Source organism: Hetaerina americana, unplaced genomic scaffold (assembly GCF_022747635.1).
Source record: "Hetaerina americana unplaced genomic scaffold, ioHetAmer1.1.p SCAF_1, whole genome shotgun sequence".
Lineage (NCBI taxonomy): Eukaryota > Metazoa > Arthropoda > Insecta > Odonata > Calopterygidae > Hetaerina > Hetaerina americana.
In genome coordinates, this window is record NW_027286069.1 from 24,682,240 (window position 1) to 24,709,206 (window position 26,967).

The 26,967-nt window shown below is 42.4% G+C and overlaps 1 protein-coding gene and 1 non-coding gene across 2 annotated transcripts in view; both read left to right on the forward strand.

The window, feature by feature from the left end:
- Positions 1-26,967, forward strand: part of LOC139697205 (segmentation protein even-skipped-like) — a 68,588-nt gene that overhangs the window by 18,251 nt on the left and 23,370 nt on the right. The gene's annotated exons all lie outside the window — the stretch shown is intronic.
- On the forward strand, positions 12,213-12,285 carry TRNAK-UUU (transfer RNA lysine (anticodon UUU)). Its single transcript has one exon. It is a non-coding gene; the product is annotated as a tRNA-Lys (tRNA).

Here is a 26,967-nt window from a genome sequence, read left to right on the forward strand (position 1 = left end):
GGGAGGACTCCCACAACCCACACAAAACTCCTTTTTTCACCCTCGAAAATCCACCCCATATCCCACCTAAGGGGTACCACGCCTCAATTCTTCCCCACCATCACTATCCGTCGAACTATCGTTTCGCGTACTTCCATCCCCCAATTAACTCTGTGGTTGGGCTTAAAACCCCGCTGAGTGGTGGAGACGGACACTCGCTTCGTGCACTTTCCCCGTCTCTTGGCGAACCCTTCTCACTCTCCCTTATCTCTCCTCACTGACGAGTTAGGAAAAGATCGACTAGATACAATGCCATTTTCAAAACGCACCATCTTGTTTACCCGGAATTGTGTAACTGTTTATATTGTTGCTGAGGATACGACTCGGAGAAACTGTAAACAAATAATGGAGGGATATATAAATGAAAGAAAACATATAGCTCATACAGTCAATCGTATACTCATATCTAAAAACATATATTAAATCTGTCCGACATGCCCCCATCTCAATCCTGTCCCTTCCTTGTTTGCCTAACATTCTACCTTTCATCACGCTCTCCAGCATCCCATTGCAAATCAAAATGTTCTGCATCCATCTTTCCTTCCTCCTTTGGATTCCTCCCAATAATCTTCTCTCCTTCCCTCTCACCATGCCCAGCCCATCCTCATTTGCTTTCCTTTCAATCCTTTTTCACACCAACATTTCATAAACCTCCTATCTATGCCATTTATCCTGTTTCAATGACCATGTTTCCGCGCCGCACAAACAACGCCCCATATCTAAGTTTTCACTTAAGGTTCACTGAATATTCAACGTCCCTTTCGTAAATATCCTCCTCCTCATCGTTTAAGCTTCTTTGCTTTCCGCAATACATACAGCTTTTTTATGTCTTTGTTTGATTTTATGTTTCCACAAAATGGGATAATTACGCCACATCGAGCCTGAAATTCAAAGCCATATTTAGAGTCCGTTATATTATATGTAGAGTACTTTATAAAAATACTACGCGTGAATTATAATTAATAATTTTAGCGATAGCTTACCGGTAAAGATGAGGATTAATGGTCCTTGAGATTTTGTATTTCCACACTTCTAAACCTAGGCCAATGCAGCTAACACAAAACCTTATTAATGTACATTAGAGCAAACAATCTTACAACTCCGCATACTTACTGCCACCCTTCATTCCGTCCAACATGCCTTGTATTTCCAATATTATTTTCTTACCTCTACTTCGTCTATTTAACATTTTCCCATCTGTAACGTCTGTCTTCAGACATTCTGAATGAATTTCAACATAACCTGCACCCACTTTTCCTAATTTCTTCGAATTTCTCCCAGCTTTGTCACTCGCTTTCGAATTTCGTACGATTAAAAACGAAATTATTTTGCAATTTGGCGCACCACAATTTAATGAAGAATGGATAGCAACAATTTTCCACTTAATTAGTTAAACTGTACGACCGGATTTCGATGAATTACATCATCTTCAGACCTGAAGAATGAGGTAATACGTAATACATCGAAACCCAGTCGCATAACTGAATTTATTCAGTGGAGAATTGTTGCTATCTTATTATGCTCGAATTTCACCACAACGCGCCTGAAACTACTCAATATGGACCACAATTTTTTAAAAAAGACCGACACATGGTCATCATACATCTGTCGAAATCATAGCTCTTATTTTTCCAATGCATTGTAGGACTGAAATTAACAAATTAAAAAAATTAATTTTTGCTATGGTTAATTTCCCATTTGTAGTGTTGCTCGGGACGATTATTATTGCGTAGATTTTCAAGCATTTCCTCGACAGATATCCTGCTTGAGTATACTTGTGTGCAACAAGATTTCGGACCGTATTGATTAACTTCTCCAGGTTTCTGGTATACCCTACAGAGTTCTCAATGCATTCAAACTATGGAATGGATATAGGAGACTTTCGTGGATTTCTAATAAGGAATATAGTATTCCAAACGTGGAATGGGAAGGTAAACACAAAATACGGACAGCGGGTCGAGATCAGGTCAACTTCTAAACGCCTCAGTCGTCCAGCCCTCCCCAATTGTCCGTCATGCGTGGCGGGGATGACCTCAGCGGTTTCCTCTCTCTCTCTCTCCACTCCTCTCAACAGCGACTTGACGACCCTCTTCACTCCTTATATACTCCTTCCGCCCCTCTCAATCCACGCAGTGATGGCCGTTGCTGCCTCCACCCCCGATAGTCCACCATGATTTCTTTCTTTTTTTTTGTGCCTTGGGCATTAGGTCCGGGAACGGTTATGGCCGCCTCGCGAACCAATCTCCATCCTCTCATCTCCATCCAACTCTCTCGCGAGACTTTTTAATTGACGGCGCCAGAGTTGTTCACGAGGGCTTATGGCGCATTCATGGGTGATCATGAACGAGAATCCCTTTACATTATTATTATTTTTTTTTGTTCTTTTTCGTTCCGGTCGTCTCATCATTCCCTGCTCCATGTGCAATGGGGCAATCTGCTGCACTTGGGTGCATCCGTGGGTACAGAGGGTGAATGTTATTCCCATCGCCACTATCTAGATGTATCTTGGAAAGAAGGACACAATTTATTTTCCCACTGTTCTTCATTTTTGGTACTACTAGTTTCAACGCTTAGACGTCATAATTAGGTACCATAATGATGACGTCTAATAAAAGGAGGAGCGATTGGATACGAAATTTATTTATTTTTTTGGTCCTGGACGATGTTCTAAAGTTTCTCCGCATCCTATGTCTCTCCGTTCTCAGCATACAAACATAACAAAAAGGGTTTTCGTCGGAGGCTGACAGACATAGCCCAACCCTGTGCTGCAGGCCCTGGTTTGAAACTATAAAGAGCCGAATAGAATACTGCCAGCCTCTTCCTTCTAAAGCATTTTTTAAATTTACGCTAGTTATTGGTTTCTTTTGTTTGGTCAATTTGCACCTATCCTTCATTTTTCATCGCTGATATATGGTATTTAGTATCTACTTCATGATGAAACACCGGGACTTAATCGCATTATCTAGCCGTGAAATATCCAAATCTAATCATTTTGGAATAATCTCTAGGGAATTCGCTGGAGCCTTAAGATGAAAATCTTTGTATACTAGCTGCCCAGTCCCTGAATTGATACTATATGGGGCCCATTGGAACATTCTGTCAGCCTCTTCCTTTGATGCATTCATAAAAATTATACTAGTTACACGAATTACGTCAAGTGGAGACGTGAACAAAAAATCAGTTAAGACTTTAAAAATAAGATGCGGGGCACTTCATCGATGTATGTTATCTGGTCTGTTGAGGCAAAGGAATGAGCGTTATGAGCAAGAGATAAGGATTGAATGCCTTTGAGATGTGGTTTAATGGAGAATAATGCAGAAAAAATAAGTTTGAAAGGAGAGAATGGAAAGGAACCAATCAAAAACAGACCTTTAAATGGACAGAATACCTCAAATGAAATGAGAAAATATAATGCTGGATGGAATATTGCAGGGGCGTTGGTTCATGTCATTGCCACCAGTTGTTCTCGAAGGGGGGACTGGGGACGCGGAAATGGGTGGCCACGGGATGACTTTTCAGTTAGGTATTCAGGGCCGGGGGGGGGAGGTAGACGGGTCAGGGTCATCTTCCTTAAGGAATCTGGACACTGTCCACATTGACAAGGCGCCTTTGTGAGGTCCTCACATGACTAGCAGTTCGGCCCTACTGAAGATACATCTTGAATTCTTGGTCATTTTAGTAGTCCAGTAGAACTAACTTCCCCCGTCTCCCGGGAAGCTGTCTTTGGGGGGGCGCTGGATGAAGAAAATTACTCGTGATTTGCGCAAAATAGGGCACCTTTTAGTACTAGCGCTGTGCTCAGTAGCTGCTGAAACTGTAAGTGTACATACTACCATGCTCTTAATGCAATTTTAATGATTAAAGTTTTCCTATTACCCGACAGGCATCGCTTTCGATTTCGGGCCCGTCTTTCTATTGTTTCCTCTCCTTGCTTGCTAATTTCAAAGTTTTAATCTCTCCCCCCGTACGCTCCCTCGGTGTTTTTTTGTTTTGAATATAATCCGGGACTTGGAAATAGTGTTTAGACTTGACGCTCGAAGTTTATGTCGGAGTTTTACTGAATGCTTGTTTAGTTTGCTGTAGTTTCTCATCAAGTGTTTACATAGTTAAAGAGGCCATTGCAGTTGAGTTGCTCGCTCGTTGAACTGAAGTGCGATCCACGGTCGCGCGCGATTGGAGAACTTGAGAGAACACGCTCTCCGAAGTGATTGGGCAACTTTAGGACATGAGCTCTTAGAGCGATGGACGTGCGTCATCTTTCATATTTCGGTTTAAGGACTTGCGGTAAAATGTGAACGGACACGCTTTCAAGCAAATATTCTACCCTTCAAATCGATGTTGAGCGTAATTGTCGTCCGTTGGAGTCTTTGTTTACCGTTCGCGCAGTTGCTGCTCTTTTGTTATCAACAATCACGCTTTCGCGCCAATTCTCGCTCGCTTACCTGATTGATGATGGCCAAAAAGCATACAAACTCGCGGGAAAATACGGACATGCAGAGAGATTCCGTCCAGGAGACTTTCCCATGCACAGTATCGCACGATATTTCAGTACGCACAAGTTCACAGGCGAGACCGCCTTTTTTGACGTGATTTTTACGGAAATTTGGCCCGTGCTAAAGATAGGGAGAGACATGGCGGCCATCCAATCCCCCGGTTGGTGAGTGGTCCCCCTTGGGAGATGAGATGAAGGAAGGAAGGAAGGAAGGAGGGCGGTGATGCATGATCTGGGGCTCCGAAAAAGGCGACCTCAAACCAACCCGTGTTGTAGTCCGACCCGCCGGCTTGCACTCCTGGGTGGGATCGTCAGAGAAATGGGGAGTTCAAACCCCATCCCCCAACCAAACTCCCCTTTACGTGTTTGTGTGCCAGTGTGTGCGGTGCTGTCTGCGGCCTTGGGTCGAAAACGGAAGGATGGCATCCCTCACCGAAATGGTTTGTTGTCCTCCATCTTGACAAATTGACCCGTCTGACCCGGAAAGGGGACGAAACGGTTAGAGAATGAGTGCAAAGAAGAGGGCAAGGCAGGATGGTCAGTCAGTTCCAGTTCAGAAGAGAGACTTGCGGGCGAATGGGGGTCATGGAGAGAGAAAGGATGGGGTGAAACGGGGGTGTGGGGTGGGCAGGGAGGTTCTTCCTAGATGGGTGTGTTGGGGAGGGGAGGGAGCGGTAGTGATTGAGGAGGATGTGGGAATTTGAGAAATGCCGGTCCCCGGCCACGCCCAGCAGAGGGGTGGTTTTTCGAAAGAGTCGCGTGTGCGTCGGGTGTCTTTCACCAACCCCCTCTCCCCACCCCCACCCCCCCAGCCAAAGCGAAAAACGGGGGAATGAAAGCCGAAGTTTCGGACTTCTATCTCTACCCATCTTCCTCCAATGCCTGAATATCCTTCCCCTACCGAGTTTAGCCACTTACCCCTATAATGGCGCGAATGATCACGGCTGAATTGTTGAGCCCCACCTGATTGCTGTAGTTACACATTGCATATAAATAGCAGCAGTGTTGCAGGTGTCAGTCAGCGTTTTTATCCTGAAATTCATCGGTAGATTATCATAGATAAAACTTGATCCTCATGTAAACTTGATCCTCATTTGTATTTCTGCTGCCATTCTCAGGTGGACAAATTGAAACGCATTCATAGGTTTGCATTCCTCGCGGTGAGAAGCGAGAACATGAATATTTTGGATTTGAATGAGGGTAGAATTTATAACATCAAATACAGTAGAATGGAGGGCTGCAGTAAACCAATCCTATGTTTTAATTACTGATGATGAAATATATATATATATATATACACACATACACACACACACACACACACACATATATATATATATATATATATATATATATATATATATATATATATATATATATATATATATATATAACACTTTTTGAAAGACTCACGGACGTGAATAATAATGTATAACACTTAGCACTAGTGGACACAGACAAAAACACAGAAACACACAAAAAAAGAGACTCACTATTTTTCGAATTTTCGGTGGTCGTTGCCACTTTTATCAAGGAGGAGAGGGACAGAACTCTGTCACAGTGTGTGACAGTTCTGTCCCTCTCCTCCTTGATAAAGGTGGCAACGACCACCGAAAATTCGAAAAATAGTGAGTCTCTTTTTTTGTGTGTTTCTGTGTTTTTGTCTGTGTCCACTAGTGCTAAGTGTTATACATTATATATATATATATATATATATATATATATATATATATATATATATATATATATATATATATATACACACATATATATAGCTGGTATGCCTCTTGGATTGGTATGTTTTTCAGATTACTACCTACATGGCTAAGAATCAACGCCGGAGCACTCCAACAATAGAAATCTTAGACTATTTTCGGTGCTGAGATTAGAAACGCGAAAGCGAGCCCTTCCCCGAATATCGATTGGCATTTCTTAAAGCTGCCCATCTTACTTACTTACTGCTGGATTTAGAAACGGGAATTCAGACTGAGATTTTAGTGGGTCGTGTCTTCAGGTTTAATTAAAATTTCACCCCACGGCAGGTACATTACATTCTTGGCACGCCCACGCAAAACTCCTCGAAGGTCGCGACGGTAAGTTTCGAGCACACTTAGGTCCCATCGGACGTCGGAGAAATCCATTAAGACGAATGTGTTCAGGCGCCTATATATCTGTCTCTCCCTTTCTCTCGCACCGCATAACCTCTTGAAGTACGTTTACTTTTAATGAATCTAAGAACGCTGAACTTTCATGAGCTCCCTTTACGCAAATTGGACAAAAAATATATTATAATTTTCAGTTACATTGCCCTTATGATATAAAAATCAGAAAATTAATTTATTTGTTGTTTAGGTACACATCAAACCATAAAAAACGACAGAGCAAGGGCTGCTAAGTATTGGCATAAATAGGGTAAATATGCTCAAAGTAACATGGGCTAAGTAAGATTCGGAAAATGCTTCTTAACATTATTGAGATTGAAAAAAAAACAATTTAAAAATGTTTTCCAAACACTTGTTTTACCCATAATTAAGATTTCAATTCTTTTACTTCAATGCTAATTGAAATCGAAGCATTTTCTTACGACTAATTAGTCCATTATACGAAGTACAGGGTCGCATCCAAAAGTGGTAGGACTGATTTTTTTACCAACATTTTATTGACGATATACTTACATCGACTTAATAATCTTCAAAGTATGCTCCTTGAGCTGCTACACACTTAGTATAACATTGCTCCCATTCCCCGTACGCCCGATGGAAATTTTCTCTGTGGATGCCGTTGATGACCCTCGTCGAAGCCTCTTGAACGGCCTTTATCGAGTCAAAACGTCGTCCCTTGAGCTGTCTTTTCATCAGGGGGAAGAAGAAGAAGTCCGGTGGTGCCAGATCGGGAGAATAGGGCGGGTGCGGCAACGTGGCAACGCCGTATTTGGCCAGGAGCTGTCTGACGACGAGCGCGCCATGGCAGAATTTTCGGCACCATCTTGGCGCACACCGTGCGCAGGGCCAAATCCCGTGAAATAATGCGTTGGACGTTGGATGCAGACAGGCCCAACTGGTCTGCAATTTCTTCACTGGTTAAGCGTCGGTCTTTGTTCAGCAGTGTCCTCACTCTGTCCACATTCGTGTCGGTTCTTGCCGTCGACGGCCGTCCGGAGCGATGGTCGTCTTCAACGAGCTCCCTACCCTCTTTAAACAACTTGTGCCACTCAAATACTGTGGAACGGCTTAAGGCAGTGGCTCCATAAGCCTGCTTGATCATATCGAGGGTCTCAGTTGCCGTCTTCCCGAGTTCCGCACAAAACTTCACGGAATAACGTTGCTGATTCATTTTGTTTTTCGACGCGTACAAAAAACTTGCTTCACTAAAAACGGTGTCCTCACTCAACGACAGCCCGCAGGCAACTGAGGTTGGTGTCGGTCTGTTGCTAAGAGCCCCCTCCACCTCACCCTGCCAGGCAGACCCCCCTCCACCGCTTCGTTCGCGCCAGAGAAAATCAGTCCTACCACATTTGGTTGCGACCCTGTATCAATATTCAGTTCTTATTCGACCCACGGTCGATATTATGATGTCGTTTGCACGGTCTACTTGGAATTATTTTCTCTTAAATAATTACGACCGTCATTATTGTGGGTCCAAAAATACTATCGTATGTTTCCGCGCAGTACAAATCTACTCCCATATCACAGTGACGAGGAACAAAGGCACTTTTGAAATGAAATTACGTGTAACTAATCCAAGACGATACAGTCTTGAATGAAATTACGTCGGAAAAGAAAATGATTGCTAATATCCCCGCATTAGAATCTTAATGGGTTTTTAAAATGTCGTACTTGTACTTCCCGAGACCATCATTACACCGGTCGGCAATGATTAACCGATACGCAGGAAGCAATTTTCAAGCAATTCATACTCCGCGTATAATTATTCTTGTCGTCAGTAGAGATCTCGTGGAGTACCCATTTAACAAGTTTTTACTGTGGCATTTTAATTCATTTTGGGCTACTGCCTTACGCCTCTTTAAGTCCTATCGGAGATGCGCTATTGACCATATCCCATCTCCCCCCAACCTCCTCTCTGGTTTTTTGACCACGGCAATTAGTTTCCTTTTCTCCCGTGAATATCAGCGCGTTTTTCCCAACAATTCGTGATTTGGGAACTTATCCTTAGCGTAACTTAACCTAATGCCAAACAATTAAACCATGCCTAGGTTATATTTTCCTTCTCTCCATGGCGATATATAACCCTCCTCCATTGGGGTTAGGTGATAGAAGAGACTCCATAGTGCCCATCTCGCCCTAAAATGAAGACTACTATCTATCTATCTATCTATCCTCTGCGACAAATTTATCATTAGATAATTAAGAAATTTGAAGGAAAATTACGATAAAGGCCATATGTTTATATATATGTATGTGTGTGTGTGTGTATATATATATATATATATATATACATACATTTCGGGCTACATGGTAAAAGCAATAGGGTTTGTATTCGTTTCATCCCCCTCCTTCCCCACAACCCTTTACTCTATTCCGCTCTGGAGCAAAAAAAATCAACACCTACCGACCTTAGCAACGTTGAGCCGACCCCTGCTTCCCCACTTCACGCAGACAACATACCTCAATCCACACCCTCGCTGCGGTCTCTACGAGATTATAAAGGAAGCCACTTTCCGGTTTATGGGTCATAATTCCGTTGCAGAAACTGTAGAATCTACGGGAATTCCAGGGTTCCGCGCAGACCAGGGCGAAACTGCATCGGGGTAACAAGTTTATGGCGCGATTTTGTGGGTGGCAGACCAATCCACGGTGGAAGAAACAATGGCACTCATTTTAGTTTATTTTTTATTTTAATTTTTTGGTCTCACCGGAATTGCATCAACGTCTCAGATACCAAGCGCGATTGAGAAAAAGCAGGACCCGTTCAAGTACACACAAAGCCTACAATGGCGTCGTGCGCTATGTTCTATATCTACTACATCAGTCCTATTGTACTCCGCAGCCCTCCACAAAGGGTTTGTTAGGTCAATCAGCCATCAAATTATTTTGTTACATTTTTAACCCGAAGAAACATAAAAAAAATATAAAACAGCGTTCCGGAAACACGCCATCTTGTTTATCTGTGATGCTATAGCGGTTGTTATTATTGCCATGGATACAGCTGGGAGAAACTGTAATTCAATCGATCTTTGTTTTATCAATAGAAAAAAACGATTCTAATTCCATCAAGGAAAGGAGGGAATCTAATTATTGGGATCGAAATATTTGTGTGTGTAGAAAACATCGTTTGCGTGTGTAAAAAACATGCCATTTTGTTAAGTTGAAATGTTTTGAAAGTTATTTCTGTTACTATGGATGCAACTAGGAGAAAGTTTAAACAAAAAACCTCTTTGCTCATGGAGACACAGCTGTAAAACATTCATGAAAATTCTCTTCTGACCCGAACACCTCGACTTAAACCCAAAACTTAGTACGCAATGTACTGGCGTCTTCCTGCTGTCCAGTCCTTAAGACACTTCTCCTTGCTCAAGATCAATTTCTATGACCAAAATATCAACATGGGATCTCCCCTTATTATCATTATTGACTTTTTTAATCATCCTTCCTTACTACACACCCAAAATATTGGAGGCGTTTCATAATTGCAACCGCATTCACCGACCTCTTCATTTATAAAAATGTAAAACCATAACTTGGTGATTCCGCTCTAATTTATTTAGATGTTACCCTGGTTGCGATGATCAACGTCATCGTCACGTCATACGACGTCAGATGACGACAATAAATCGATAAATAGAAATAATAAATCGATTCCATAAGGTTGCATCTGAAATCAACAAATAAACTCTACATTTATTATTTGCGTAAATGATCCCCACCACATACTCATGTGGTGATCTACGGGATATCCAGGTGCACGTTGGACAGTATATTGAGTCATCGCGTTCGGAAAATCTCAAAGAGGCGAAAGCAAAATGATGCCAACATTAAAATGATTATCGGTTAAAATAATGGATGATGGTGATCAGACATATCCATACTGCCGCACTCCCTCTTGGAGTTTTTGCAATTTAAAATGCAGAACAATTGTTTGCGGAGGAGTGCGCTATTATGCGCAGTCATTAATGTCTCCCGTCTTGGTCAGTCATACGGGTCATTTGATACAATACACTTACGCGCCACCAACAACACTTCTTGAAGGTGTTTCGAGACCCCTTGGCGGACGAGACTCCAATGGTGGGGAGGGGTATCGTAGTAAAAGCGTCATGGACTCACTAAAACCCTCCCTTTTCCCCCTTCCTTCCCCCCTTGCCCTTGGGAAGAAGAAGAGGCAGAGCGCGTCGCTGGCTAGCGAAATGCGGGGGACATCTTCCTGTTCCTTTTCTTTCCCCTTTCGGCCGCAAACACCTGCAAACTCTCTCGTTCGTCATCCCGTTCAAATAACATTTCCGGCAATTAATTCCAACCTTCCCCTACCCTCCTCCACCACTCTCGCGACGCGTTGCGTCGTCTTCCTCTCCTGGCGAATGTTATTGCGTGCGGTGCCCTTCGTACAACCACCGTGTGGACTCCCGACTACCTGGTGTGCTTCCTCCCGTGTGGTGGGGGGCTGGACGGCTGACGGAACCTGGGGGTGGGGGGGGAGACGGTTTGAAATCGGACGGCGAATCACCGTCTCTGTAGCGAAAAATCGATCCGTACATGTCGAACTGTGACACCAGCTCCGCCTTCTGTGCCTGCAACGACGCCGTAAAGGGATATCGTGATTGTATATCGTGTTGGCTACGAACAAAACAAGGTTCAAGCAGTTCCGGTTTTCAAAATTTGACGACGACAATCATGATGTCAAGGGTGTATGTCATTTGTATAAAATTTCTAGCGTTTGTAGTCGTCTAAGTACACTCGATAAAGTGTTGATGGTGAAACAAGTTATAACTAAGATGGTTTTTATGGAAATTGGCATTGAAAAATACAATATCTCCCACGCGCTCTTCATTTATAACTACATGGTACAATGCATGTTACTGCTAGGATGTGTGGCAGGGGATGATTTAACACCAGATATGCAAAATCAAAAAAATAAGTTTTTCTTAACTTTTATTTATAATGAAAACAACCATAAACAGCTGAGAAGAGTCCCCCAGAGTGTTCTGGAAGTCGGTATGAATTTCCTTTGCTTTCATACCTTTCTTTACGAAGTATTTATGCACTGTTCAAATCTCAATTTTGTCCATATTCACAAATCACTATACGGGAACAAGAACAGAGAGGCGTCTGCAAAGGGGAACGAATGTGAACGAGGGGAATGTGGGTGGGAGGGGGAAGAGACGCTGTAGGATGGCCTGTTTTATTTTCCTTCAAGGCTTCAATTACGATATCGAATGACAGATAAAACAGTACAAACTGTGTTCTGTTCCCGAAATATACATTTTGTTTCCCTTGAAGACTTCAGGAAGCGACAAGGGCTGTCCCCAACCCCCGCTCACATTGTTGCACCTCTTAAATACTAATAGGATAATAGATTTTCGTCAGTGCGAGGGTTTTAACATTTAATTTCGAGAAATTTAATTAAATTTTTATATATTTTTTCTCCGCCGATGGCTTTGGTTGCTACGGAAAACATAAAATCATTTGGCTGATAGAAATTTATCCGAGTGAACCCCGTCTTAGCGTGAGCCCGGATAGCTCAGTCGGTAGAGCATTAGGCTTTTAACCTAAGGGTCCAGGGTTCAAGTCCCTGTTCGGGCGAAAATTTTTTGCCGGCTTCGGTGGTGCCGGGGTAACGTCCTCGTCTGCCAATCCAAGGGTGGCGGTTTCGATTCCCGCCTGGGTGGGTTTATGTCCACATAGTCCGACGTAAAGACCAAAAGTGCTGTTTTTGGACTAAGGCTAAATGAAAAAAATTTAACAAAGTATTTATAAAACGAGTTTTCATTCATTGGCAGTAATAAAAATTCGAAATTTTCCATGTCGCTTTTTCCGTAAGTCCGATATTAAAATGCAATTTGATGAGGTGATTGATTTTTTTTCCGCGTAATTAATATTGGTTTCTCTCCAAACATTTTTTCTAATGAAATGGTAGATGGCGTTACTTATTAGGGTCTCCTTTATGATGAGTAAGAAAGAAACTACTTTACTATTCCACCATACATAACTTATTTCTTGACCGATTTAGATTCAAAGTGTAACCATCCGACGCATTCAAAACTACGCACACAGAAAATTATAATCTGGCCTCACTCTGCATCAAAACTGGTCGAAAATAATTTTATATTGTGTGTATTAGTAGCGAAATTATTTTCTTTCCTGCTCATCACTCACTGCTAACTTTGCAGCGTCGAGTCAAGTGTAAATATTGATACCTAGGCCATCAACATGAACGAAATTTATACGAGTACATTACTATTACTATCGATAATCTAGCGGTTAAGACGGTACAGCGACAGTTCTCTTGTCTCACTTAAAAAAAACTTAAACCCGTCATCCAACATTACAATAAGCCCCTCTTTAGTTTTGCATACTTCCTTCCTCCCTTCATCTCGTCCAACATCCCTATCCTATTCATGCCCTTTCCTCACTTTCCTAAAATTCTCCCCTACATCACATGTTTCAACATCCAAATGCCAATCAATATACTCTGCATCCATCTTTCCTGCCTCCTCTGTCATTCCTCACGACAAACCTCTCTTTTCCTCCGCCATTTTCTCGTTTGTTTTCCTTATTCTACTTCACATTTTCCATCCTTCTACATACCCACATTTCAAAAGCATCCAATCTGCGCCGATCATTCTGCTTCAACGACCATGTTTCTTCGCCGTACAGAACTACACTCCATTTCAAAGTCTTTGCAAAGCCTTTTCTTTTCGGAAATAACGGTAATAAACAGCAAACATAGGTATTAAGGTACGTATTCTCAGCGATAACGTATTCATTTGAATTTCATACCCTATTATGAGCCGATGTAAAGGGTATTTATTATCCTCCCTTCCCCTTATGGTCTCAAGTGATCAAGACAGAACCACCATAACAACGGGTCGTCCGAAAGGTCAAGCTCGGGAGTGGGGGCGAGCCACACATAACACAGGGTGCTGGAGTGCATTGTCGTCGCGGAACACGTTGGAGGAAGGTGTGTCTGTGGGTTCGGGGTGAAGGGAAGGAGGAGGGGGAAAAGGAAGGGGGGAAGGTGGGGCAGAGAGGATGGAGAAGGTACATAATTAATTTGTTCTCCCGCGCAGCGAGGCGTGACGCGTGCTAATATGCAATTAGCCGACGGGGGTCGCGGGGAAGGGGCGACGCGGCGTGTACGAGGAAGTGGACGACTCCGGACGAAGGGGTGGAATCCCGTGGTAGTGGCGTGGGAGTGGGTGGGAGCCGGCCGGGTTTTAAGGGAGGGAAGGCGGGCAGCGGGAGAGTGGTATGACAGTAAACAGGTGGCGGGAAGGAGCAGAGTGACCCGCATATGTCATCATCATTACTATTTGTAGTTTTTCTGTCCCATGCGACGTCCAGTATATCGAGTTATGTTCTGCTCGTTCGCCCAACACGCCCCCACACCCGACCGATCGTGATTTTTTTTTCGCGCTCCAACATTGTATCCAACTTATCTTCTGCTGTCCCATTCCCGAATCGTCTGCAATCGGTTTTTCTCAGTGTAGTGTTTCTTTGGAAATTATGTTTAGTTACATTTTTTTGCTATGTATCGTCACATCATCCCTTAGCGTGCTACTGGTTTTATTGCGGAAGTTGGTCCGAAAATATGGTCTCGGTTTTTATTTCCAGGATCTGAACAGGCGACAGTTTATGAAAAACAGATACTAGTCATCAACTTAGCGGAAGGGAGAAATTTCTCTCGTACCTTCCACCGAGGGAGACTTAATAATTCTGGTCGACGTCTCGGTGCTTCACTCGGGCATCATCTTCAGGGTAGTTGGGTGATCTGTCTTATTTTAGTTCAGTTTAAAGTTATTCTTTTACGCAGTTGCACAGTACAGGCAAAAAAAAATATTAATATACCATGTAAAGCATAAAAAACGAATGGAAATCTCCGTAATAGGAAAATTCCATTTCGGGGCTAGAACGGATATTATATGGTCTACAATTACAGCGGCGGGGTTTTCGTCGGGTTATAATAGTATATGTGGTCATCCAGGTCAGGTGACGTGAGTGATCTATGTGGAAAGATGGGTACCGTGTGTCTTACGTGATTTTGCAATTATGTCGTGATTGTCGTATCCTAATCAATACGGGCTTTAAGGCATTGCTGAGAGAATACCCGGAATTGAAATTCCTTTTCAACGCTGGTAAAACCCCAGATCTTTGTTCAACTCTAACGAAGATCGTTCCATTCGGGGGATTCTCGTTTTTCATACCATACTCTCGAGTCGCATAACAAATTCCTTACTTTTTCGAAACATTTGATAATTTCTTCGTATATTTTCCAAGGTTTCTCGAATTATCTTCGGTGTCGTTTCTAGAGTCATCATCGTTATATCGATGTTTTCATGGAACTGATAGATTCTCGACCTTTTACTGATCGATTAGCTACCCTGTCTTTTCATGTATTTACATTACTATGTTGAAATTGAACTACAAAACCGGGGGGGGGGGGCGATGGAATACTTACTGTACGTAAGACGTTCGGGCGTTGAACTCACCAGCGACTATGCCCATTGAAGTTCGGCATTCACGGCAATGGGGGTGTCGCAGGTGGAAAGGAACGTACCCTGCTGATGGCTGCTCACTGCACGAGCAAATCATCTATTGAGGAACCTTTTGGATGGCATTCTCGAAATATAAAGAAAATACATCATCCAATTGGGTAATCCTTTCCACAGATGTCTCGATGTCACAAATAAAAAGACCCAGATGTTACTCATAATCTGCTGCTCCTAAAGCTTTGTTGGTTATGGCAAAGTACTTTTCTACTTTCGAAAAAGACCTTTATACTGCTAATAATGTTCTTATATGCTACAGGATATATATATCTGTAATGACTGAGATTCTTCCTATAATCTTGTAATGACTTCCTATAATCTTGGTCGTTTTCGAAGAGGTATTTATTTATTTAGCATTAGTCCGAAAACAGCGCATTTTGGCCTTGGCAACAATGATAACAATGGACATAATTACCGAAGCCCTAGGTTGAGAAAAACCAACCAAGCGGAAATAGAACCCAAGATCTTTGGGTTGGCAGACGAGTGCGTTATCCAGCCGCCACCGGGTCCGGCAAATATTTGAGTTATCTTAAAGTCATGAGCTAAATTTGTCAATTTGGATTTTAGGTTCAACCATTCGGATACGGTAACGAAGATAGACTGCAGCACCAATGGAGTCGGAGACTCTTTTATCTATTCGTCATACGAATTGCTATCACAACAAAAACAAAGTTAGAAAAACTACGGCCGATGAACCTACTTGCAGACCAATAACCTCCAATAAACTATTCCATATAGTTACTGAAGTCTAAGTGGCCTAACACCGTTCTACCACACACCTTCTGGGCGGATTACAGGGTACGATGTTGATATGAATAAACTTAACGCGCGGAAGCAGAAAAAGGTGAGATCTGAGGTGAATCCCTTGGTTGGGGTGGTCGGGGAACGGGAGTAGGGGCAAGAGGGGATTTAAGAGATAAGGGGTGGGTGGGGCCCCGCGGGAGGGGGGACTGGAGTGGGGACAAGAGGAAGGCGTAAGAGAAGGAGCCAAACCTCTCCCTTTCTCTCTCTCTAACTAACTCCCTTCCTTGTCCCTCGAGAAAATTGCTCTATACGCCGAGTTTTCACAGCGAGCGAGATAGTGCATCTTTCCACGCCAAAAAGTCCGCCAGAGTGCCGACCGACCGGCTGTACGAGGAGTTACCCGGTAGGTTTATATATATTTTGCGCGGAAGTGGAATTTCAAATTAGCCGTGGAAAAACCGCTTACGATATACTAAGTAGTCGTCGCGGAAGGGGTTTTCTTATTGCTGTATTATCCCGCGTACGAATCTGAGCCAAGAGAAAATTAACTTAATTTGTTCGTTTACATACATAATTGCTCCATAAACATATTTCGATGAGATGTATTCGTGTGTGTTGGTGTCTCTCTCTCCGTTACAAATGAATATTAAATCTAGCATTAAATTCATCCGCACGAAATACCGCAGAGTCTTATTCACATATTCGGTGCCTTGGAAATATATTTGTGCGACGACTAGACACGGCTTCTCCGTGAATAATTTCTAGTGAATACTCCAACGCAACAAAAAAATGAACACAAACTGAAAGAAGTCGTGCATATCGTTCAGTTTAAGCAACATGTGTCAGTTAAAAGTGCCAACTAATATTTATTCCTTTCAATGCCCCAGACACCCAACACGAATCTATTAAGGAAGCAATTTACATTTTTCACTATAAACCGAAGTCGCCTATTACTTTTTATAATTTGTTTTATCGATAAGCCAGATTGGGATTCATTCCAACTCTCTGAGCTCATTTTAAGTAATATATAGTATATTTGAGAAGTGCATCAAAAATAATTTCGTCTTCATGCATATGTAAGGAATATTACATCACAAGAATTTATTCATATATTGCAAAAAGAGCACCTTGATAATTGATTCTTAACAAATATCCTCGTCAGCTGTGGGGCGGCAAATTTATGTAAACCGATCAACAAATGCAGGCGGGTCAGATGATTAGTTCTAGGCGGGTCGCATTCTGTCCCATGGGAACCGTACGTTTGAACGACTCTTCTCGTTTTACAGCCGATTAATCGCCTTAAAAGCAACAAAGATTAAGATTCAGCAACCAACCTGCAAAGTTGGCACCTCGATAAAACACGGAGATCATCTCGTTCATTTCCTCAGCTTATTGTCATTATTTTAATACATGTTTCCCCAATTAACAGATTCCCAGTGAGATAGTTTGAATTAGGGCTTAATTGTCAGGCTTATTATAAATACAGGAAGAAAATGAGTACGGATAATTAGTGCTTATTAAAAGATGATTAAATGCTTATTATGAGTTCACCAAGGTAAAAAAAAAATATTCCGAGAAGGAACAATTTTCGTAGTGGTCCTGATAAAGTCATACACGCCGTGTATGCCTATAATTACTTACTCAAATTAAATTCTCTGAAACCAAAATAGGGTATATATATATATATATATATATATATATATATATATATATATATATATATATATATATATATACGAATATTTCAAGGGCAAGGATAAAGTACCCAGGGTCAAAAATCTTTTTTTCGTTTCGTCGAAATTTTGGTGAAGGTAATTACGCATCAAAATGATCTTAGGGAAACTTCGCATTTAAAAACTGCCAAGCCAATTAAATGAATTTAGAATCATTTTAAATGGAAGATGGAACGAAATGTTAACTATTGAAAACTTCCGACATGATATTCACCCTAGAGCTCTTGTATAATGTGCCAGATGAAAGATAATCATATTTTTATGCTTTTTTTCTTTCAATTTATTTTTCTCCACCGAAAAAGTTGATACTATAGAATGCATTTTTACATTTAGTCCTCAAAATTTAATGGACACAAAGTTTGGCTACTGTCAAGAGTCAGAGAGTTGCGGGTTTGAGTCTCGGTTGATGTATTTTGATCACTCCGGATAAAATCAAAGGAGAAATATTTCATGAATATCAAAATTCCGCGGGACACCAAATGGTGGCGCAAGGAAAGGATTTGGGTTTTATTATTACCCTGCAAATATTTATGGTTTCCACAAACACCTTAACAGAGGAAACGTGACCTACTAAATATTCTCCATGATAAAACTGATACTGTTCATTCACATAAGTGTATTTGGGCTTAGTACGACCATATTGATACCAATAATGTTATCAGATTGCTCTATTTTTAACAATTTTATGCAGAATAATATCTTAAGTCTGCGCTCTCTTTTCATACTTTAAACAGGAGTTGCTGTGAATGTGGTAATCATAACTATTTACGTAGGTGAAGGTGAAGATACAAAAATATTAAACCTGAATTTTAGAGTTTTAATTATTTCAAAGTATAAAACTGGATTTAATATTTTTAAAGCCTATGTTACATTCAAAAGTTGATTAAGCTAATAATTCTAAGACGAAGACCTTGGTAATCTATTGTCTGTGAATGAATAAAGCCCTAAGTATGCTATTTCTAATACCCGTGATATAACGTCGGTGACGTATGCTGCAAAATCGATAAATTGTTCCTTAAAATATACAAAATAGATTTCATAAATTTATGAAAAACTATGCTCGGGCCAGTTGGTTTAAAAACAATATTATATATAAATATACATATTTATACATATATATATATATTTATATGTATATATATATATATATATATATATATATATATATATATATATATATCCAAATGAAAATTATCGTTATGCAGTCGCAATAATTCGACTGGAAGCGACATTTTTTAAGCTCAAATATCTTTGGTACATTGCAGGTCACCCAAAAATATTTTTCAGTGTATGCTAGGGGGGAGTGGAGGGGTTTAATAACATCTGTTAAATATTGAGTCAGTGAAAGGGTATGGAATAGAGGTATCGCGCAAAGGCCATCTCACTTCGGGCAGTTGTTTAAACTTCACCTGTGTACATAACGAACATTCGGGTAAATGTAAAACTTGTGCAAGGATTTAAAAATATAAAAAACGAAGCCTCACGCGCGTCGGGCATGAAAATGGCACACCATCCTCGCTTAGTCCTCCGAAGCCGTCAAGAGAGAGGGACGCAGAACGAACGAACTCAAACCCGACCGAACGAACGCTTTCCTCCTCCCGCTCCTGATGCGCGATTATCTGAACGTCCAAGTGGGAATCTGTGAGAGCCGTCCCGAAATGGCTTCCCGCCTCACTTGGCAAAGAGAGAGAGGAAGAAAGAGATTTCCCTGGCGCCTCGACGGCACTGAAGAAGTGTAGAGCTCGGGCGGGGCGGGGAGGAAGAGAGAGAAAGGGTGAGAACTCCTCTTCCCGGGCCGTGATAAAGGGTAAAAGGGCACAGCCCCTCCTCGATGGATAGATAGATAGATAGGAGAGAGGGGGGGGGAGGATAGTCTCCCTTCTACCCTCGGCTCCTACTCCGGGCATCTAATCGGTTTAACAAGCTTCCCGTCGCTTCCGTGCTTGCCTCCGCCGCCATAAATCGGTTTTAAGTGCCCACAGCAAGGAGGAGGCGCGGATGAGAGAACGCCACTCCCCCCCTCCCCCCCCTGCCCCCCACTCTTAAGGGCGAGATATCAGGAGGGAGGGGTGGAAGAGGGTAGAGAGCAGTGAGAGGGGTCGAAGGGATCATGGTGGGAAATGCACAAGAGTTTTAGTGAGGGGACGGAAGAAGAAATCGATCGATATTCCCGAAAAAAAACGATATTCGTACGGGATCCTTTCTAAAAAGTAAATCATAAGAGAGGGATGAGATTGGTGAGTCTGATATTAAGGTTAAATCTCTCCCTGGTTTCCTTCTGCGAGCAATTATTGGATTCCAATGAGGATAGTTTCTTCAGGAGAGGAGGAAGGTTGCTGGAAAGGTGATGTCCCCGGAAGATCCTACTGAAAGTATGTCTTTCTCATTCAAGAAACAAACCTATTTGTTAGACTTCTTATATGCTTTCAACAATTGTTTTACCATCACTGCCATTTGGTACGTGTTTCCCAAAGGCATATGCTTTTTTTGTACTCTGAAGTGCGTCTTTTTAACAACTTCAACATATAAAACCATAACAAAATCAGGTTAGTATCCGAATCACTAAAAGAATATCTTTAAATGTTTTTTTCCTCACTTCTTATTATTCAATCGAAAATAATATCTCACAATGCGTTCGTTCGCAACATTGTGAGAAATGAATGAATGAAGTACCTGAGAAAAAATATTTTCAGGATTTGCGATCAATCATGTGCGACGCGAAATAAGGTTGGAAGAGAGAGTATTACATCGGTCGGCTGTCATACATGTTTCAAATAATAATTTTTGGCCACACATGAGGGCTCCTCATCATCATCGTCATGAATTTACAATCCGAGGAAACAGTTTGCATCAGCTCAGCAAACCAAAGTGTATCCTGTTCCAATCTAAAAAAATATTAATTAATTAATTAACTGTTTCAATCTGACAATTTCTTCCTCATAGCTTATTGCTCTGACATTTTAATCCTGGGTCATCCTCCGTGATTTCATGCCTCCATGTGTCCTTCAAATATGGTCTCCATCGAAATATCGAACCCTTGGACATGTCCAATTAGTTCCCTTCTCCTTCTTCTTGCAAAAGTGCTCTCCATAAGCTTCTCTCTTCACCTATTCTTTGAAGTGCATATATTTATATATATATAAAAATATCTTCGAAATGGAACGCTCTTCGGCGACGCACAAATATATAAAAACACAGATGTAGATTTTTAGAATATAGAGACACAAAGAAAGGACACTCACAATTTGTTATTTGACGTTTCGACAGCACGGCTGTCGTCTTCAGAATCCCTTCTGAAGACGACAGCCGTGCTGTCGAAACGTCAAATAACAAATTGTGAGTGTCCTTTCTTTGTGTCTCTATATTCTAAAAATCTACATCTGTGTTTATATATATATATATACTTATTTATATGCTAATCCATCATTCTATGGGTCTTTCTACTTCATTTTTATGGCACCAGATTTCCATTGCCTCCAACTTTCTTTTACCAGCTGCCTTTATCATCCATGTCCATAGAAAAGTGGACTACATGCATAGCGTTTGAAGTCTCACTCACTTATGTCGATGCTAGTAATATTATTTTGCCTTTAAAATTATGTTAAGACATGCAAGGATCCCGGTGAAAAACGTATTCAATTTCAGGAGATGAATGATGCACTTATTTTCTTCCACATGCACTTAACAGCCTCCAAATCGGTCACGCCTTTTCCAGCCAGCTCAAATGTAACTAAACTATCGCATTAGTATAAGCATACGGCACTCGTGTTACGGCATTAGAAAAAAGATGAAATTAAGAAAGAAAATATTCATCATAAAAGTATTGCAGTTACCCTTATTCCCACACGCGTCCATTCCATATCCCATCCCTAGTAGGTACGCGGTGCTGTAAAAAGGGAATGTTACTTAAACCCTGACAAGAGATAAGGCTTTAAACGCGCTAAATGATTCATCTTACTTATTTTAAGGGGATTTTTTTAGAACCCTCCAGCCGTCCCCCTATGAAGGACGTCTTTTTTTTAAGCATAGAGTGACACTCTGGAGATAAAGGGTCTCTCGGATTCCACAGGCGCCTTAAAATGTTAAGTACGCGACGGCTTTATATATTACATGCGAGAGAGGGGGTAAGGGGTTAGCTCTTTTTAAGGGACTCATTTTTCCGATGGTGGCAAGGGATAGGGCGGGCCTGGGGCCGGGTTTCTCGGAGGGGGGATGTGTAAGTACGTGGTACGTTTTGCACCCTAGTCCATGTGCCATGTGCCGAGAAGGTTGTAGGGGGAGGGGAGAGTGGGCTGTGATTTAATCCTGGCAGATGGGTCCGTTTGGAAGGCGCGTGGAATCTGGTCATTAAGCCCCACTTAAAACCCACCCCGAGAGATTGATCTCTCCTTGCATCAACAATGGCTAATTGCATGGCATAACAAATGCTTGAGGGTCGAGGGAAAAAAACATCACCAGTCTCGCTACAGAGATATTCGAATTCTGTGTATTTCGTGACCATTACATACATATGTGAGTGATCACATACATATCATGCAGTTAGTTAAATATATAGCGCCGACCCCGGTGGCGGCGGGGTAACGTCCTCGTCTGCCATTCCAAGGGTCGCGGGTTCGATTCCCGCCTGGGTGAGTTTCCCTCGATCTAGGGCTTGGGTGTTTGTAAATGTGACCATTGTTATCGTTGTTAATAGTTCGATGTAAAGGCCAAAATGTGCTCTTCTCGTTCTATAATAAAAAGCTATTCGAAATAATAATTTAAAATCATTCTTGAATGACACTAAAGACAAAATATGTACGCAAAATAAAAGTGGTATGTATAAGTTAACTTGTGGGGACTGTGGTGCTATATATATAGGTCAAACGGGGAGGTCATTAAAGACACGGGCGGAGGAACACAAACGCTGTTTTCAAACTTGTGACCTAAAACAATCGCACTTCGCTAAACATTTACGGGAAGAAAACCATGGGAGTGATTTCAACCCAGAACTGTTACATAAGAGTGAAAAAGGAATGAGGATGGACAAGTGGGAAGAATTTGAAATCAAAATGAACTTAAAAACGGGTCATGTGGTTAACGATTTATTATTTGAATACCTCTCCCCAATCCTGGAAGTACCCCTTTCCCTCACAGATAGACCCGACAAACCCCCCCCCCACCCACCCCACCCCACTCTAAACCAACCAAACACCTGTCCTGACACTTAACACCCCTCTTCCCCCTCCCCATCAACGCCAATCGCAACTCCATTTTCTTTCGCCTCCTCCTCGTCCCCCCCTCTCTCACCCACCCCTCCTCTCCCTCATGAATGGTATATAAGTGAGCTGCGACTGATTTATTTTGTACCTGATGATGACGCTTGAGCGTTGAAACCGGTTGAACGCTAATAAAGGACAGTGGAAAGTTACTTTGTATTCTTAATTTCATTAATAGGGACATTATTTGACCATCTTGGTTAAGATTAAGATTATAGAAGAATATTTGCGATAATCAAAAAATTTTCACAAGGTTTCGTTGACTGCGACGTAGAGTGAGGGTGTTTAGAAGAGCCTCTTTAAAACTTTGATATGGAACTTGGTTTTGTACGGAGCAGAAACATGAAAATTGATGTAAGATGATAGGCGTAAATTGGAGGCTTTTCAAATGTGGCTGTGAAGAAGGATGGAAAAGGCGAAGTGGACAGAAAGGAAAACAAAAGAGAAAATGCTTTACTGATTTTTAAGAACTATATTCTGATATTTCGGTCAAATAGGTTCTTAAATAATCAATATTGGCTATAGGATTGACATCTTAAGAAAATAACAGCCAATAGTTCACACCCTCTTTGTTTGAATAAGTGCTAGGCATGGGGAAAGGGGAGGAGAGAGGATTGTTGAGAGAAATCTGAAGGAGTCAGGAAAGATGGATGCACAGCATTTTGATTGGCTATGGGATGTTGAAGATAGTGACAGATAGAGGGGAGGACGTTAGACAAACTAGGAAGGGGTAAGCGTGTTGGACATAATTTAGGGAGGAAGGAGATACTCGTAATTAAAAATGGATTTGCTGTAGTGTCGGATGCCATATATAGTTTGGTTAGGAGAGGCGAAGTACCCTACAGTTGTTTAGTCAATGCCCATCCAAAACTAATTTTAATTGAAGGAAAACGTGTAAAAATACGTACATTTATGTGAATTTGTAGCATTAAATTACACGAAGCTCTGTCTGTAATTAGGATAAGATAATAATGGACTTAAAAAAGCAAATTAATAAGGGCTTTTTTAATGTAATTTGACAAATTTAAGTAAGTTATAAAACAAATTAATGATATATAAGGTTGAAATGACAGAAAGAAAATGATTCCAGGCATCGTTTCCTGAAATCCATTCGCTTCTTGGGGCACTCTGGGGCACAAATTTCATTTTTACCGTTGAAAACATTATTAAGCGGCGGAGGAATGACCTGAACAAATTATTCTTGCAAATTTATCTTTGAGACCGATCCGTACCTTAAATTACGCGCAGAAACCTATTTTAAAATTACTCCTTTGAATTTACACGGAAATAAAAATCCCTTCTTTAGTGCATATTAGCGTTTAGAGATTGATGCCAACTAGACCAGCAGAGCCCAATTATGTTTGCCGTCCGAGATCGGACGCTGTTGAGAGGTTGCACTTAAAATATTCTTGACCTCTATTGAAAAAATTTTATGTGACAGCAGCCCGTTGAATATTTCAAGGGAATGGTTCCCAGAAAAACCATTTTATTATGACGCAAAAAATTTCACCATCGCAGTGATCATATTAATGACTGGAAAGGTTTGCGCTAGACGTAAAGATTACGCAAGGGAACTTAACTCTCTTTTGACTTGTTTTTTTCCAAGGAAGGAAATCCACCACGAAAGTATCGTATTTGAAAGGTAGTGATTCGAAGTTTCCCATATTCCAGCTTCAGATATTCCAGCCAATGCACAGGTAACTGGCATTATGAGAAATCTATCCCTTTAGAGATGTGTTTCTGGCGCATATTATGCACAAATCATTTTCATAAGAGGGTAGGAACGCAGTGCCTCGTTCCGTCCTATGGACTCTTTCGTACAGCTTCACGTCATCAGGGGCGGAATATTCCTCCCTGCCGCCCCCTCCTGTGGCCACCGTAGCAGCAGTCGCCTCTCAAAGACGGCCGGCAGCGGTAGTCGTAGTGGTGAGTAGGATCTAAGTAGGAGCAGTTTGTGGTGGTAGTCGCCGCTATCGCACGGGGGTATCGGCGGCGGAAACGCCACCGCAGATGCAAGGCTAGGGGAGAGTCGAGAGAGTGGGAGAGGAGAAAAAAAAGAGTCAAGCGCCCCCACTCAGGACCGAAGCGATCCCCACTCCCCCTCAAAGAAACAACCTCCTGGGTAAAAAAGTCATCTCCAGCCTCCCTCCCCTCCGAAAACTCCCCTGCCCTCCTGCTTCTGCTGGGGCTCTCCTTCCGCCTCCAATACTGTCTCTCCCTCTCTATCTGCCCCCTCCTCCCACACACAAAAACACGGCACCACTCGGCGTAAGAAGTTTCGCAGTCCATTAGCATCCACAGCTACGAGTGGAGGACCAAACGGAGCCGACGCCCCTTAATCTCTCCGTCTCCCTCCCCTGCTAACACACACACACACCCCTTCCTGCTCCCGCTATATCTCCTCTGCCCCTGACCGCTCCGGGCACAAGACGAAACAATCCCTCCCCGCTCTTCCCCCTCTTCCCCTTCCCCCCACGGTCATTCGCATCGTCTCTCTCCATCTTCTCCTGGACCACCACGGACGACGCCGGGGACGACACTCTTCCCTCCCCCAATCCTTCTTCCTCTTCACACGGTGTCCGGCGGTCTGCCGCCTCCGGGGCCCCCGGCGCGACACCACACTCTCCCTCCCCCGGTTGCACTGTCGTTCCCACGAAGAGGAGAGGCGCCCATCTTCTCAATCGAGAGTCCATTCGCTCCCAAATCCCTCCTCCCCCGCCTCCCTCCTCACCCTGCCGCCTTGTGGACCCGTCTGTGCATCCTCCCACACCCTTCGCGGTGATCACGCGAGCACACTCACCGCCGCCCCATGGACGAGACACCCTAGAGCGGTGATGCACAACCTGTGTTCGAAAGACGTTTGCTGCAAGACGGAGATTTCCCGCCAGCGGGTCGAATTAAGAAATATTGTTTGGGTTACGTGCAGAAATCAGCTCACGCATTTAATTTACCATCATTATTATTATTGGTATTGCACTGATTAAGGTAGGTTTCTGTTGGACACAATATCATACAGCAATACGGAAATGCACATCTTCACATCTCCAAACGACATCATTTTATTAAGTTGCCAATAAATTAGCTTTGGGAAGGCTAATGCCGACGCAGGGTTTCTCTCCACCCTTCATCCTTTCCTGTCCATCCCCTATGGCGCAAATGACCTCAGCTGTCGGTCGCCTCCCCTCAAAACTACTCCAAGAAATTAAAAAAAAATCATTCTGGCATCACAATTTAGTCTTTTATTTTAGTATGACTCAAATTAAAATAATGATTTCGACTGTCAAACATTGTTTGCATGGGATTTTAGATATATTTTAAAGGAAAGAGATTCTGGTTGGAGAACTTTATGAAAATGGTGATGGTAATTTAGTTTTTTCGTTTACATTCAGCGAATAAACGCAGTGAATGGTGTTTTGACAATGAAATCAATCCAGTTCCATGGTGCACGTGGATGAATTAGGCTAAATTAGAATTGATCTTTCCTTTAAAAAAGCGGGGTTTCTTCCATATTTCTACTCTGCTGCAGCAACATCTCAAATGGGAGCGACAAGAGAGGGAAGGAATATAGGAAGGAAGAGAGACGATTCGCACGGCTGAGGGAGGCACTTCGACGTGGGAGGCGGATCAATCTCCCACTCCCCTCGGATAGAGAGAGGGAGTGAGAGCAGAGTGCAATCTGGCACCGGGGAAATGGAGTAGGAGGATGGGGGAATGGTCCAGTCGGGAGATCAATGGGCTGGCGCGCGATTATAGCAAAAGGCCACCTCCGTGTGCGGTATGCGCCCCTTGCCGACGACTCAGTCCCCCCCTTCCACTTCTCCACGAGTGCATTTTTGCCGTCAGGGGCGGAGAGGGAGAGGTAGGGTGGGAAGGGAGGAGAAAGGGGAGGTGGATAAGTACGTATATTGGGGAGGGGGGGAGCAGTAGTGATCCGGCGTTGGTCAGCGTACGTTTGTTGAGCGTGTCTGTGATGGCGTCGCCGAT